The sequence below is a fragment of the Grampus griseus genome, assembly GCF_964374135.1.
Source record: "Grampus griseus genome assembly, chromosome: 4".
Lineage (NCBI taxonomy): Eukaryota > Metazoa > Chordata > Mammalia > Artiodactyla > Delphinidae > Grampus > Grampus griseus.
Window position 1 is genome coordinate 130,703,627 of NC_138997.1, and position 16,438 is coordinate 130,720,064.

Below are 16,438 nucleotides of genomic sequence, written 5' to 3' on the forward strand. Positions count from 1 at the left end.
CCAAGAACTGGCCTTAAGAGAATGGGATTAACACTGTAGCTCATAATCATCTATATCTGCAGGCATCAGAATAACTGTAGCTTGTTCTGCCCATATATGTAAACGGGAGCAACTGTCAGCAAAGAGATGCCACAGACCCATGTCAACATCTTCCACTCTAAGAACATGGCACTCTGTGTCAGCATGAAGAAGTTACAGAAGGCAGACCTTCACCCATGATCCCATAGAAGTGGAATGATATTCTGAGAAGTGGAGATTTGCAAGCAGCTTTTAGCAGGAGAGAGCTCTCTACAGGAGGCCCCTTTTGTCTGTCACTAACCTTAAACCAGGCACCTCCATGCTCTACTCATCTCTGGCCCTGCACACATTTCAAATCTTTTGATCACACAATACCTTGCCTAACCTATTGGTTCTTTCTGTAGATCAAAGTAGAAATGAAGAATCAATAATTAACAGATGACCAGATCTCTTCCCTAGCTTCCTCGTCCATAATCTCTGGAACAAACTGTGTGAACAAGATAGCATCTAAAGAAAGATCACAAGGAGTCAATGAACCTGCACTCAGTGGGGGATGGAGATGACTCTGACCTCCTATCTCAGTGATTAACTGAGATTACTTCCCTTTAAAAACTTTCATGGCTGAGCAGAATCTTTGGAGGTGGTTTTGGGGGCATGGTGAGTCCACCATCTCCCCAGATTTCTGGCATTCTGATTAAAAGTAACTTTCCTTTCTACCAACAACTGTGTCTCAGGTATTGATTTTTGAGTGGTGAGCAGCCAGACCTGAGTTCAGTAACAAGGATAATATTTCCTACTACCTCTTGGGGTTGTTGTGAGGATTAAATGAGTTAGCATATGTAAAATGCTTATAACAGTGTGTGTACATATACACCTATTGGCTTTATTATTGTATCTCCAGGCCAGACCTCTTACCTGAACTCCAGGCTTATACCTCCAGTTGCTTACTTGGCATCCTCACTTAGATGTCAAATAGACATCACAAGTTTATTATTCTAAAACCAAATTCCTGATCTACCCTTGCAAACATCACACAACCCCTCCCTCAGTCTTCCTCATCTCATTTAATGGCATCTCCATCCTTCCATTTGCTTAGCCTCAAATGCCATGATCACATCCTTGACTACTCTCTTGTTTTCATATCTTATATCATATCCTGTGGCTCTGCTTTCAAAATATATCCGGTGCGCTTCACCATTATTACTCGTGTAGAAACCTCCATCCTCTCTCACCTGCCGTATTACAATAGCTTTCTAACTGGTCTTCCTGCTTCCACTCTTCCTGCCCCAAACCTCACCCAACAGTCTACTCTCAATACAACAACCAGAGTGGTCTTTTAAAAAACTTAAGTCAGGAGCTACAATTCTGCTGCCTGTGGAAGGAAAACCACATTCACAGAAAGATAGACAAAATAAAAAGTCAGAGGACTCCGTACCAGATGAAGGAACAAGATAAAACCCCAGAAAAACAACGAAATGAAGTGAAGATAGGAACCTTCCAGAAAAAGAATTCAGAATAATGATAGTGAAGATGATCCAGGACCTCGGAAAAAGAATGGAGGCAAAGATCGAGAAGATGCAAGAAATGTTTAACAAAGACTTAGAAGAATTAAAGAACAAACACCTAGAAGAATTAAAGATCAAACAAACAGAGATGAACAATACAATAACTGAAATGAAAACTACACTAGAAGGAATCAATAGCAGAATAACTGAGGCAGAAGAACGGATAAGTGACCTGGAAGACAGAATGGTGGGATTCACTGCTGTGGGACAGAATAAAGAAAAAAGAATGAAAAGAAATGAAGACAGCCCAAGACACCTTTGGGATAACATTAAATGCAACAACATTCACATTATAGGTGTCCCAGAAGGAGAAGAGAGAGAAAAAGGAACTGAGAAAATATTTGAAGAGATTATAGTCAACAACTTCTCTAACATGGGAAAGGAAATAGCCACCCAAGTCCAGGAAGTGCAGAGTCCCAGGCAGGATAAACCCAAGGAGAAACACACCGAGACACATAGTAATCAAACTGACAAAAATTAAAGACAAAGAAAAATTATTGAAAGCAACAGGAAAAAGCTACAAATAACATACAAGGGAACTCCCATAAGGTTAACAGCTGATTTCTCAGCAGAAACTCTACAAGCCAGAAGGGAGTGGCACGATATATTTAAAGTGATGAAAGGGAAGAACCTAGAACCAAGATTACTCTACCCGACAAAGATCTCATTCAGATTCGATGGAGAAATCAAAAGCTTTACAGACAAGCAAAAGCTAAGAGAATTCAGCATCACCAAACCAGCACTACAACAAATGCTAAAGGAAATTCTCTAACTGGGAAACATGAGAGAAGAAAAGGCCCTACAAAAACAAACCCATAACAGTTAAGAAAATGGTAATAGGAACATACATATCAATAATTATCTTAAACGTGAATGGATTAAATGCTCCAACCAAAAGACACAGGCTCGCTGAATGGATATAAAAACAAGACCCATATATATGCTGTCTACAAGAGACCCACTTCAAACCACTTCAAACCCCAAAAGGGACACGTACAGACTGAAAGTGAGGGGATGGAAAAAGATATTCCATGCAAATGAAAATCAAAAGAAAGTTGGAGTAGCAATACTCATATCAGATAAAATCGACTTTAAAATAAAGAATGTTACAAGAGACAAGGAAGGACACTACATAATGATCAAGGGATCAATCCAAGAAGAAGATATAACAATTATATATGCACCCAGCATAGGAGCACCTCAATACATAAGGCAAATGCTAACAGCTATAAAAGAAGAGATCAACAGTAAGACAATAATAGTAGGGGACGTTTACACCTCACTTACACCAATGGACAGATCATCCAGACTGAAAATTATTGAGGAAACACAAGCTTTAAATGACATAATAGACCAGATAGATTTAATTGATATTTATAGGACATTCCATGCGATAACAGCAGATTATGCTTTCTTCTCAAGTGCACACAAAACATTCTCCAGGATAGATCACATCTTGGGTCACAAATCAAGCCTTGGTAAATTTAAGAAAATTGAAATCATATCAAGCATCTTTTCCGACCACAATGCTATGAGGTTAGAAATAAATTACAGGGGAAAAAAACACATAAAAATCGCAAACACATGGAGGCTAAACAATACGTTACTAAATAACCAAGAGGTCACTGAAAAAAATCAAAGAGGAAATCAAAAAATACCTAGAGACAAATGACAATGAAAACACGATGATCCAAAGCTTATGGCATACAGCAAAAGCAGTTCTAAGAGGGAAGTTTATAGCATACAATCCTACCTCAAGAAACAAGAAAAATCTTAAGTAAACAATCTAACCTTACACCTAAAGGAAGTAGAGAAAGAAGAACAAACAAAACCCAAAGTTAGCAGAAGGAAAGAAATCATAAAGATCAGAGCAGAAATAAATGAAATAGAAACAAAGAAATCAATAGCATAGATCAATAAAACTAAAAGCTGGTTCTTTGAGAAGATAAACAAAATTGATAAACCTTTAGCCAGACTCATCAAGAAAAAGAGGGAGAGGATTCAAATCAGTGAAATTAGAAATGAAAAAGGAGAAGTTACAATGGACACCGCAGAAATACAAAGCATCATAAGAGACTACTACAAGCAACTCTGTGCCAATAAAGTGGACAACCTGGAAGAAATGGACAAATTCATAGAAAGGTATAAACTTCCAAGACTGAACCAGGAAGAAATAGAAAATATGAACAGACCAATCACAAATAATGAAATTGAAACTGTGAATAAAAATCTTCCAACAAATAAAAGTCCAGGACCAGATGGCTTCACACGTGAATTCTATCAAACATTTAGAGAAAAGCTAACATCCATCTTTCTCAAACTCTTCCAAAAAATTGCAGAGGAAGGAACACTCCCAAACTCATTCTACGTGGCCACCATCACCCTGATACCAAAACCAGGCAAAGATAGTACGAAAAAAGAAAATTACAGACCAATATCACTGATGAATATATATGCATAAGTCCTCAACAAAATACTAGCAAACAGAATCCAACAGCACATTAAAAGGATCATACACCATGATGAGGTGGGATTTATCCCAGGGATGCAAGGCTGCTTCAATATACACAAAACAATCAATGTGATACACCATATTAACAAATTGAAGAAGAAAAACCATATGATTATCTCAATGGATGCAGAGAAACTTTTGACAAAATTCAACACCCGTTTATGATAAAAACTCTCCCGAAGGTGGGCATAGAGGGAACGTACCTCAACATAATAAAGGCCATATATGACAAACCCAGAGCAAACATCATTCTCAATGGTGAAAAACTGAAAGCATTTCCTCTAAGATCAGGAACAAGACAAGGATGTCCACTCTCACCACTATTATTCAACATAGTTTTGGAAGTCCTAGCCACGGCAGTCAGAGAAGGAAAATAAATAAAAGGAATCCAAATTGGAAACGAAGAAGTAAAAATGTCACTGTTTGTAGATGACATGATATTATACACAGAGAATCCTAAAGATGCCTCTAGAAAACTACTAGAGCTAATCAATGAATTTGGTAAAGTTGCCAGATACAAAATTAGTGCATGGAAATCTCTTGCATTCCTATACACTAACAACAAAAGATCAGAAAGAGAAATTAAGGAAATAATCCCATTCACCATTGCAACAAAAAGAATACAATACCCAGGATTAAACCTACCTAGGGGGTAAAAGACCTGTACTCAGAAAACTATAAGACACTGATGAAAGTAATTAAAGATGACACAAACAGATGGAGAGATATACCATGTTCTTTGATTGGAAGAATCAATATTGTGAAGATGACTATACTACCCAAAGCAATCTACAGATTCAGCGCAATCCCTTTCAAATTACCAGTGGCATTTTTTACAGAACTAGAACAAAAAATCTTAAAATTTATATGGAGACACAAAGGATCCCGAAGAGCCAAAGCAATCTTGAGGGAAAAAAGTGGAGCTGAAGGAATCAGACTCCCTGACTTCATACTATACTACAAAGCTACAGTAATCAAGACAATATGGTACTGGAAGAAAAACAGAAATATAGATCAATGCAACAGGATAGAAAGCCCAGAGGTAAACCCACATGCCTATGGTCAACTAATCTATGACAAAGGAGGCAAGGATATACAATGGAGAAAAGACAGTCCCTTCAATAAGTGGTGCTGGGAAAACTGGACAGCTACATGTAAAAGAATTAAATTAGAACACTCCCTAACTCCATACACAAAAATAAACTCAAAATGGATTAGAGACCTAAATGTAAGACTGGACACTATAAATCTCTTATAGGAAAACATAGGAAGAACACTCTTTGACATAAATCACAGCAAGATCTCTTTTGGTCCACCTCCTAGAGTAATGGAAATAAAAACAAAAATAAACAAATGGGACCTAATGAAACTTAAAAGCTTTTGCAAAGCAAAGGAAACTACAAACAAGACGAAAAGACAACCCTCAGAATAGGAGAAAATATTTGCAAACAAATCAACAGACAAAACATTGATCTCCAAAATATATAAACAGCTCATGCATCTCAATATTAAAAAAAACAAACAACCCAATCAAAAAATGGGCAGAAGACCTAAATAGACATTTTTCCAAAGAAGATATACAGATGGCCAAGAGGCACATGAAAAGCTGCTCAACATCACTAATTATTAGAGAAATGCAAATCAAAACTACAATGAGGTATCACCTCACACCAGTTAGAAGGTGCATCATCAGAAACTACAAACAACAAATGCTGGAGAGGGTGTGGAGAAAAGGGAACCCTCTTGCACTGTTGGTGGGAATATAAATTGATACAGTCACTATGGAGAACACTGTGGAGGTTCCTTAAAAACCTTTAAATAGAATTACCATATGACCCAGCAATCCCAGTACTGGGATATACCCAGAGAAAACCATAATTCAAAAAGACACATGCACCCCAATGTTCATTGCAGCACTATTTACAATAGCCAGGTCATGGAAGCAACCCAAATGCCCACTGACAGATGAATGGATAAAGAAGATGTGGTACCTGTATACAATGGACTATTACTCAACCATAAAAAGGAATGAAATTGGGTCATTTGTAGATACGTGGATGGATATAGAGACTGTCTACATCCATCTGTCACTCATACAGAGTGAAGTAAGTCAGAAAGAGAAAAACAAGTATCATATATCAATGCATATATGTGGAACCTAGAAAAATGGTACAGATGGACTCGTTTGCAGGGCAGAAATAGAGACACAGATGTAGAGAACAAACGTATGGACACCAAGGGGGGAAAGTTGGGGGTGGTGTTGGTGGTGGTGGTGGGATGAATTGGGAGATGGGGATTGACATGTATACACTAATATGTATAAAAGAGATAACTAATAAGAACCTGCTACATAAAAAATAAAATTCAAAAAAATAAAAAAATTAAGTTGCTATAAACATTAAAAAAACTTAAGTCAGATCATGTCATTCTTTTGCTCAGAAGTCTCCAGTGCCTTCTGATATGATTCAAATTGAAAGCCAAAATCCTTACTACCCTCTCTGATCCCATCTCTGTCTATACTCACTCATTTTTCTCCAAACTCACTGGCCTCTTTTCTGTTCCTTGAACATGCCAGGAGGGCTCCCACCATAGGTCTTTACAATTCAACTGTCCCTCTTCTTGAAATTCTCTTTGCTTGGATCTTCACAGCTAACTCCCTCACCTTCTTCAGAACTGGTTTAAATGTTACCTTCTCATTTAATGAACAACCTTCTCAATCGGCTTCAGTCCTGGCCAACCATCCCACTCCCACCTTCAACACTCTCAGTCGTTCTTACTTTGCTCTACTTTTTCTTTGGTATTTGTCACCTTCTAAAATACTTTATAATATACTCATTATTGTGTTTATCATTTATGCTTTGTCTCCTTCTATGAAAATGTACACATCATGAGGTCTTCTGTATCTGTTCGCTGTTGAATCCCAAACTCTTAGGACAGTGCCTGCCACAAAGTAGACACCAGATAGAAAGATAAGATACGTAGGTAGGTAGGTAGATAGATAGATCCATGTTTTATTTTATTTTTTTTAATTTTTTTGTAAAAATTTATTTACGTATTTTGGCTGTGTTAGGTCTTAGTTGGGGCAGATGAGATCATTTAGTTTCAACATGTGGACTTCTTAGTTGTGGCATGTGGACTTCTTAGTTGCAGCATGCAGACTCTTAGTTGTGGCATGCATGCGGGATCTAGTTCCCTGACCAGGTATTGAACTTGGACCCCCTGAATTGGGAGCACAGAGTCTTACCCACTGGACCACCAGGGAAGTCCCAGATCTGTGTTTTAGAAAGAACACTCAGGAAGCAATATAAATGATAGTTCCCAGGCAAGAAAGAAAGGAAACTCTTAAGATCCGTGTGATAATCCTTGCAAGAAATGTTGATGAGAAACTGAACTAGAAAAGAGGCAAGAAGGGAGATGAGTAAGTATTTGTTGGTAGAACCAATAGAAATGGATGGCAGTCTTTTATGGGGGCAGAGAGAGAGCAACAGTGGTGAGTGGTGACTTTCAGATAATTTTCCCTTTACCGTTCATTATTTTTGACTGAGACCTCGCTGTAATAAAAGACAGATTAACAAGAGAAAACCAAACAGAAGTTTAATAACATGTATACCTCGTGTATACATGGGAGATGCCCAGGAAAACCGAGTAAAACTCTCTGAAATGGTCCAGGTCACCACCTGATATACCATTTTCAGCTAAAGACAAAAAAAAAAAAACTGTTAGGGGGTGGGGAGGTCAGTAATGGGAGTTTATCAGGAAAAGTAAGATAAACAAGGGTAAGGTTGTTATACAGAGTCAAGTGTCCTTCTCCATTGATAAGTGTTTCTTGTGACCTAGAGTCATCCTTTTCTTCCTGGTACAGGGAGGGAGATAACCTTACAAATGGAGATTTCCCTTACAAATGTAAATTTCCCTTACAAAAGAGTAAATTTTACTCCATATTTAGAAATCCTCCAGTATACACTTTTTCTAAAAACTAATCAGCTCAAAATAATCCTTAAGCCAAAGAGGAATATTTTGGGGTGGCATATTCTGCTACACTTCAATTGCCACCTCATTTTTAATTTTTTTTTTCTGCTACCTGCAGTGGTGAACTAATAGCAGGACTTTGACAAATAGTTGTGATTGGCTGACAGGCTGAAACATATTTTAAAAATGAAAAAAGCAGGAATTCCCTGGTGGTCCAATGGTTAGGACTTGGTGCTTTCACTGCCAGGGCCCGGGTTCCATCCCTGCTTGGGGAACTAAGATTCCACAGCCATGCTGCAAGGCCAATAATAAATAAACTTTAAAAAATGAAAATGAAAAAGTTTAGCTAATCACCTCACCCCCCCAGTATTTGCCAGAATTACAGCAATATTACCGAATCCAAGCTCAGTCTGCTTGCTGCATAACAGGCCAATAATCCAGAGGTGAAGTGTTGAGGCAAGGAATCGCGACTTTATTTGGAAAGCCAGACATCCGAGAAGATGGTGGACTAATGTCCCAGAGTACCATCTTATCAGGGTCTGGAAGCCAGTTTCTTTTATAGAACAGAGAGGGGGAAGAGGTGAGGAAGTAAAGTAAAAACGCCGTAAGTCTTGCAAAGGGGGAGGGGGTGTGTTAATTTCTTCTTTTCTGCAGCCGTTCACAGGTGGGGAGGGTCAGATTGTCTTCATGTGAGCTGAACAAAGGCACTTTAGTTTAACATTCAGGCAGAGGGGCAGGGTTCCCTGAGGCAGGCTGTTATGTATGCTTACAGCTATTATAGTCATTTTAGTGATTATAATAACAAAAGCAATGAAAAGCAAAGGTTAAAGTAAAAGAAACAGATCCAACATGGAGTCAGATTTTGCTCTTCCCTGTTACACTATGACACACTGCTAGATGGCCCCCTTCTTCAGAGTGATAGAGTTTTAGCTGGATACATGGTCACTTAGCTAGAAACTGTATTTCCTAGGTACCCTTTATTTCCTAGGTACCCTTTAAACTTCTTTAAACGTGGCTGAGACCAAGTCACTGAAGTCATGCCAAGTGATGAGAGTGGAAGTGATGTGTGCCATTTCCAGAACTTGGCCTTAAAATAGTAAGTCAGTGCTCCCATTTGGTCTGGCCCCTGGCCGCTGAAGTGAAACAGGACTATTTTATGACTCAAATATGACCATGAAGATTAAGTAAAATGCCCTTTACAGGTGGAGAAATTTTCCCTTCTTCCCTTCTAGGTTCTGGTCTAATAATTAAATTGATATAAGACAGATTAACAGGAGAAGAACAAAAAAAGTTTGATAACATGTATACTTCCTGTAAACACAGGAGATGACCAGGAAAACTGAATAAGCCTCTGAAATGGCCGAAGTCATCGCCTTAAATACCATCTCTTCAGCTAAAGACAAAAAATTTGGGGAGTGGGAAATCAGTTATGGGAGGTTACTAGGACAAGCACAGTAAAAAAACAAAGGTAAGGTGGTTATGCAGATTTAAGTCCTTGCCTTCTCTATTGATAAGAGTTTCTTATGATTAGAGTCATCCTTCTCTTCCTGGTACAGAGAGGTAGACACTCTTACAAATGGAGATTCACCTTGTAAATGTAAATTTTTTTTTACAAAAGGCTAACATCTACTCAATTTTCAGAGCTTCTCTCTGTGGCTTTTTAAAAATAACCAGCTTAAAATAATCAATATGCCAAGAAGTCGTATTTTGGAGTGGCAAAATCTACTCTCCTTCAGCCCTATAAGATGATGGAGAAATAAGATAAAAGGAACCTGAGTCCTTAAATGACCTGGTGGAGCAGAGATGCTCTGCCAGTGACTTGGGAGAGAAATAAATGTCTATCTTCTTTAAACTTCTGTATTTTGGGAGCTGTTTGTTACAAAAACTTAGCCTTAATCCTGACTAATACAGTAGGTAAACTCAGTTGATGTCTTTGTTCCTTAGTGTCCCCCATGATTCAAAGGAAAGATGGGTACATAGAATTGAGAAGTTCTTGAAACACTAGTAAAATAATTCTCCCAATTCTGCTCCTCACGTTGGTGAATGCTTGTTATCTGAATGTGTTAAAGAATTATAGAATCATAAAATGGAAGCAGAGTTAGAATCAGGGCACTCAAGGTGGCTTAATACTTTGGTAAATACTGTGGTATTCATAGTGGATTAGTAATGTGGCACATCAACAGATATTCTTAATTTTTTCCCATAGTATCTAGTTCTTTTCTTACAGTTTCAATTCATTTTTCTTTTTAGTCTTTTTAGACGTTCTTTTTAAAATAGGCTATTCCAGATTATTTTACTACTTCAACTATTTGGGCGTGCTAATCCTCCATAACTTTTGTGTGTGTTCACTCTCTCTCAAGGTAGATTGTTTCTGTATATGCTTTGTATATGCTTTGTGAACTCATCTTCAGTTGGAATGGTTTTTTCTATAAGGTCTTATGTGCCGTAGAGAATGGCTTAGATTTGCTTTTGTCACATGCCAGTCTGGGACCAGTTTTTATGTTCATTTTCTCAATGTAAATGAGAACTCCTAAACTGGACATGGCACAGAACTGTGTTTTTTATTTTTCATCCAAATACTCTGGGAAGAGACACCCTCCCTTGTGTCTTTGTCACTTCCCTTTCACTCTGGGCATTAAATTTTGTGAGTACCAGCTTTATTTAAGGATTTTGAAACCGTGCACCTCATATTGGGACTTGAACCCATGTCCCAGGACTCGAACCCAGCCTAAACCCAGATTAGGACTGGAACCCATGTGTCTGGGACTCAAACCTGGCCAAAACCCACAGTCTTCCAACTGAGATCACACACGTGGTTTCAGGACTTATGAAGCTCAGGTTCTTGATGTCTCATTGCAGAAAGAATTCAGTGCGAGACAAAGTGATAGGTAAGAAGTGGATTTATTTAGAGAGAAACACACTCCACAGGCAGAGCGTGGGCCATCCCAGAAGGCGAGAGCAGCCTTGAAAGAAACATACTCCACAGAGTGTGGGCCGTTTCAGAAGATGAGAAAGGCCCCAGGGTATGGGGTTGTCAGTTTTTATAGGGGTGGGTAATTTCATAGGCTAATGAGTGGGAGGAGTATTCCAGCTATTTCAGGAAGGGGCGGGGATTTCCAGGAATTGGGCCAATGCCCACTTTCTGATCCTTATGGTCAGTCTTGGAATTGTCATGGAGCCTGTGGTTGTGTCATTTAACTGGCTGATGTGTTACAGTGAGCATATACTGAGGCTCAAGGTCTGGTGGAAGTTGACTTCTCCGCCATCTTGGACCCATTTGGTTCTAATCAGTTTATGTCATGTCCTTGGGCTTTGTCATTCTTTCAAAGGTTGTGCCCTGCCCCCTTCCCTCCTGTTTCAATTTCAGTCCTAGCTTCCTGTCTCATATGAGCCCAAGGCCATATCTCTTGACACCCATCACAACTAATACCATGGCACTTAATGGACTAAGGTCTCTCGTTTTTAGTCCAGTCCTCTCCCTGGGCCACTGTTACTGCTTCAATTTTATGTTTCTTTTTCATTTATGTTGCCTGGGGTATCCTTTCTTTGAATCTCAACTATGTTAAAAACATTGCTTGTTAAATTATGTCAGTCACTTTTAGTCTGTAAGATAAAGGGGTTCTGCATTAGCTTAGTTGGCCACATGCTGGCATGAGATGCCTTTAAGAACTTTTTAGTATTTATTTAGCAGAAAGGCTGAGGTCTTTTTGTTTGTCATTTTGTTCACTGGTTTATCCCCAGCACCACAATCAGAACACAGCATATAGGGATCACCCAACATACCTGTGTTGAATGAATAAATGCTGCATGACAGGATTCAGCCTCTCCTGGACATTCTAGCTCTGGATCCAAATATGCAAACCCCACCTTACAAAACAAGAGTCTGGTAGTCATCCCAATCTCATCTCGTTAGAACACAACTGAGGGCTTGTCAGCCATGACTTTGTCATAGCCTTTGTGAGTTTCTTTCTCTCACCCCAAGCAGGATTTAAGGCATTCCTTTCAACCACATTCAGTATATTCCCTGAAAGGAGGCCTGGTAACTATAATTTTCAATACTCTTGGGTTATATTTTCAGTGGAATTTGAGCTCCCAGTCATGTTATAGTTCCTGGTAAAGGGCCACACCTGGCTGGCCTGTTGCTTGTTCATCTCAGAATGGAAGAGGCCAAAGTCCTTCTATACCTTTGTCCATACACAGTTTCAGGAAAAGAGGATTAACTTGTGGTCAGCAGAGTTAGTACTTTCACTGTGATTGTGAGAGCTGAATCAAAAAACTTTCCACCAGGCAATGAGGGGCTTTCTGAAAGCCTTGAAATGAAGAATGGATCAGACTGGCCCCTAAGACTTCCTGCAACTAGGGAGTATTGCAGCCACCCAGGTGCTGAAGGCGTCATAGTTCTCTTACTCCCTCCTATATGAGGGCCTTTCACCTCTAATGATCCAAAGTACTGTGTAAAATATTTAAGCCAACAGGAACATGTTTTATTGTGTTTTACATTTTATAAAGCTTTCTGTACCATTAACAGTGAGGCAATCTTAGATTTGTATTGGCTCTGCCACTTACTAGCTTTATGCCTTTGGCAAGTCGACCTCTTGGAATCTGTTTTTTTCATCACAAAGTGAGGTTAACAATACGCATTTTATGAGGGTAGTTATGAAGATTAAATAACATAATGATTGTGAAACACTTAGCACAGTACCTTGCACAAATAGACAATACATTTTTAAAAATAAATTTATTTATTTATTTTCAGCTGCATTGGGTCTTCGTTGCTGCCTGCAGGCTTTCTCTAGTTGTGGCGAGCGGGGGCTACTCTTCGTTGAGGTGTGCGGGCTTCTCATTGTGGTGGCTTCTCTTGTTGCGGAGCACGGGCTCTAGGCATACAGGCTTCAGTAGTTGTGGTGCACGGGCTCAGTAGTTACGACTCGTGGGCTCTAGAGCACAGGCTCAGGAGTTGTGGCACACAGGCTTAGTTGCTCCACGGCATGTGGGATCTTCCTGGACCAGGGCTCGAACCCATGTCCCCTGCTTTGGCAGGTGGATTCTTAACCACTGTGCCACCAGGGAAGCCCAATATATTTTAGGTACCTTTATTTCTGTCTTCTTCCCTATCCAGGCTCAATATAGAGACAAATACTGCATAGAACTCCTTTTTAAACCTGTGAAACTCACTTCTCAAGGACCACAGACTTGAACGTGAAAGTTGCCTGTACACTGAAGTGTTATAAATCAAATCCTATTTTAAGTATACAGAGGAGCTTTTTGACAGAGTCTCTATTCCCTAAAAGTTACTGTGGGTTTGGCATCCTGTTTAATGTGATTGGGGCCAGAGGAACTGAACTACGATGACATGCAGATGCATCACTGTTCTATGGAAACAGTGTCTGACTCAAGATGGGGTTAAGGAGAAAGGCGTGATAGTTCCTGTTGAGAGGGATGGGAATGCTGATCCACTGAGCTGGCTGGTGAGGACGGAGAGTAAGAGATAAGGAGGTTAGTAACAGAGATAAGGAGGTCAGGGGGAAGAAACTCTGGATCAACTGAGAACCTACTGGAAGAACATTAAAAACAGACAAGAGAAAGAAAAGAGAAAACACCCAGGATAATAGCTGTCATCATGAAAACTCCCATTTCTTAAGCACCTGTTAGGTGACATGCCCAGGCCTGGATGCTTTATCAACATTTAACTTAACCTGTCACTCTCCAATGAATTGGGCATTCTTATCCCCATTATTGATGGGAAAACTGAAGCTTCAGAATATTGCAGTCACTTGGCTATTAAGTGGTGGGGTCAGAATTGGGATCCAGACACCAGTACCGATTTTCTTTCCATGAGGTCTAGATGCCCAGGACCATGACGGAGCCTTGTCATAGGGTCCCCGAAAGCTGGTGAATGTTTTTTACATAAGGCTGAGAAAGGAGGAATTAAAGTTGTGGAGAAATAACAATGGGCACCCTTCCTCAAACAGGGTGCAAAGATTGGTAGCCGACTTGCATCAGACTCTTGGATGTGATCTTAAATGTGGAGCTTGGCAGAGAGAGGAGACTGGGAATGGTTCGCTCTTTGAAAGAGAAATAAAACCCTTCTCTTTGATCCCTCCAAATGTTGACAGAAGAAAATTACCCAAAGCGCACAGTAGCAGGAACCCACCTGAGTGTTGTCATTTTATCACAGGGGCTTACTATAAAGGAATCGTGTGCTGAATCTTGAAGAAAATGTAAATAACATCCTTTCTCCAATTTATCTTTTCTATAAATCTGACTTTTCATATCTTAGATTTTTTGACAGTAAATTGAAACCATAAAGAATAGATTTTAAAATATTTACCAAATGTCCTATTTATTTTGAACAATATTCAACACCATGAAACTACAGTGTTGGGAAGATCTTTGGACACCTCCTCAACATTTGTCATAATGACTTGATTTGTAACTGAAAATAAAGTCTTAATTAAAAAACAATTTTGGGGGGGCTTCCCTGGTGGCGTAGTGGTTGAGACTCCGCTTGCCGATGCAGGGGACACGGGTTCGTGCCCCAGTCTGGGAAGATCCCACGTGCCGTGGAGCGGCTGGACCCGTGAGCTATGGCCGCTGAGCCTGCGTGTCCGGAGCCTGTGCTACGCAACAGGAGAGGCCACAACAGTGAGGGGCCCGTGTACCGCAAAAAAAAAAAAAAAAAAAAAAAATTGTTTTTGGAACATCACTTTTATTTTCAAAACTTAAAGTAAATTGCCAATCTGAATTCAGCAGTTTTTACCCTAGCAGGCCTGGAAACAATGTGATATATATTTAATCCCAAAGAATGCCACCCAGTGGTAACAGTGGTACTGGGTTTATGATTATGGTTTCATTCGTTTTGTGCTGAAGGGCACGACCATTTACAGAGCTGTCCTATAAAACATGTCGTGTACTAGTCACCTCATGTTATCAGCATCCTCCTGGAGGAATAGTGGATTTTTTTCCAGTTCATGCTGTGCAATCGCTTCGTCATGCGTGTGAACTTTGCAGGATGTCAAGTGCCCCATTAAAAATGAATGGAGTATTTGAGGGGCTCCTGCAAACCCTCTAATGATCTTCCCCTTTGAACAGACAGCATTTTATTGTGTAACTTACAAAACAACACAGAGCCTGGCATAAAGAAAGCGGAAACCTGGCATTAAACCAAGAAAAAACCTGGACCTCAGTCTAAGACCTTGGGAACCATTTAAGTGTTGCAACAGAATTGTTTCTTTGAGTTACATGGGAACACTGACAGACTAGGAAATCCTTTATAATGTGGAGTTTGGTGCTAAGTCTTATTCTCAGGTGGAACCCAAGCGAAGATCATTGTACTCACTGTTGGGCCATATCCTCTGTTTCCTCAATAGCACTGTGATCCCCCCTGGTCAGTCACAGTGTGGGAAAACCCCTCCTTCAGCAGCTGCTGTTATCCCCAGTGTTATCGATATCACCACTACTTGACGTTGTTGTGTTTGTTTCTTTTCAGCTGAGCTTTCATAGTACTCCAAAAAGTAGAGACTCAGCGTTAGAAGGTTCCCTAGAGAGCTTAAACCTCTTTTCTTTTTCTTTTTCTTTTTTTCAGCTTCACAGGTGTACAACTGACAAATAAAATTCTAAGCTATTTAAAGTGTACGTCATGATGATTTGATATACATAGACATCGTGAAGGGATTCCCACCATTGAGTTAATTAGCACATACATCACCTTACATATTCATCTTTTTTTTTTTTTTTGGTAAGAATATTTAAGTTTACTTTCTTAGCAAATAGAATACAGTATATTAGCAGCTTTAATCACCACGTTTTATATTAGATCCTCAGACCTTATTCATCTTATAGCTGAAAGTTTATACCCTTTTGCCAACCTCTCCCTGTTTCAAACATACCCACCCACCCAAGCCACTTTTCTGGCAACCACTTTTATACTCTCTGTTTCTATGAGTTTGACTTTTTTCTTTCTTAAGATGTCATGCATAAGTGATACCAGGCAGTATTTGCCTTTTTCTGTCTGACTTATTTCACTTAGTATAAGTGAAAGCATATTTCACTTTTCACCTCAAAGTCCGTCCATGTTGTCACAAATGGCAGTTTTTCTTCTTTCTCATGGCTGAATCATATTCCATTGTATATATACCACATCTCCTTTATGGATTTATCCATTGATGGCCACATAGGTTGTTTCCATGTCTTGGCTATTGTGAATAATGCTGCCATCAACATAGGGGTGCATATAGCTTTTCAAATTAGTGTTTTTATTTTCTTTGGCTATATACCCAGAAATAGGATTGCTGGATCGTGTGGTGGTTCTATTTTTAATTTTTAGAGAAACCTTTGTACTGTTTTCCATAGCGGCTGCACCCATTTACATCCC